The 940-nt window shown below is 38.0% G+C and overlaps 1 long non-coding RNA gene across 1 annotated transcript; it reads right to left on the bottom strand.

Annotated features, from left to right (window-relative positions):
• Positions 1-161: 161 nt before the first annotated feature.
• Positions 162-867, bottom strand: LOC107735703 (uncharacterized). Its single transcript, XR_001639489.1, has 3 exons — positions 708-867; positions 429-582; positions 162-329 (listed from the first exon to the last, which is right to left on the bottom strand). It is a non-coding gene; the product is annotated as an uncharacterized LOC107735703 (long non-coding RNA).
• Between the last annotated feature and the right edge of the window lie 73 nt (positions 868-940).

Raw genomic sequence — 940 nt, forward strand, 5'->3', positions numbered from 1 at the left:
TTGTTGTTGCTTTTTGTGAACAGAGAAAATAAAAGGAACTGATTGTATTGTAATTTAAACTATGTACTGCCATACTGGGCTGCATGTTCCTCAATCTACAAGCATTTCTACAAGCACACCGAAGCTTTCAAGAAGAAAGCAATCAAAGTCCATTTTGTTCAATTTACCCTCCTGCCTTATCTTTATGTTGTCTCCAGCTTTAAGTTTGGCATCTCCTTTGTGCCACTGAGCCTCGACCTCATCGTGAGAGACCTCACAAACAAACGTTGCACTCTCCTTCTCTGTCACCTCCACGTCCTGCAGCGGCTTGACTATTTTAATATCTCTGGCTGCAAGAATTCAAATACAAACATTTATTCAAGTGACACTACAAAATGCTTGAGTTCAGCAGTGATTAAATGTCCCACTCAGAAGTCGTTCATCTTTACCGTGAACAGTGAACTTGGCCGAAGTATTGTCATCTGTTGTTCTACATATATACTGGCCCTGGTCTTCATATACACACTTGTGGATGATGAGGGTGCGCTTGTTGGCCTGGGAATAGATGCCAAATTTCTTTCCTGGCTTCAGTTCCTCATCATCCTGATGGGGAAATAATGACACAGTTCCTTCATTTTTTACTTTTTCTTTTTTCAAATCATTTTGTATTTTTTTCCATTTGTGACGACACAATTTATTTTTAACAATTCTAAATCAAATACTAATACCTTAAACCACTTGACATCAGCATTTGCTCTTGACACCTCACATTCAAAAGTGACTTTCTCCTTTTCAGGAGAACTGATATCCCGTAGAGGTTTGAGGATCTTTGCAGCAGGTTCTATGCACACAACGCCAATAATTAGGGTTATAATTTTTATATAGATAGATTTTAACATTGGTGGTAATGTTATGGATCTCCTCATTAGTTTACATAAACCTTACTAAACTTGCAATAAGC

The sequence above is a fragment of the Sinocyclocheilus rhinocerous genome, unplaced genomic scaffold (assembly GCF_001515625.1).
Source record: "Sinocyclocheilus rhinocerous isolate Xijiao unplaced genomic scaffold, SAMN03320098_v1.1 C36248880, whole genome shotgun sequence".
In the NCBI taxonomy this organism is placed as follows: domain Eukaryota; kingdom Metazoa; phylum Chordata; class Actinopteri; order Cypriniformes; family Cyprinidae; genus Sinocyclocheilus; species Sinocyclocheilus rhinocerous.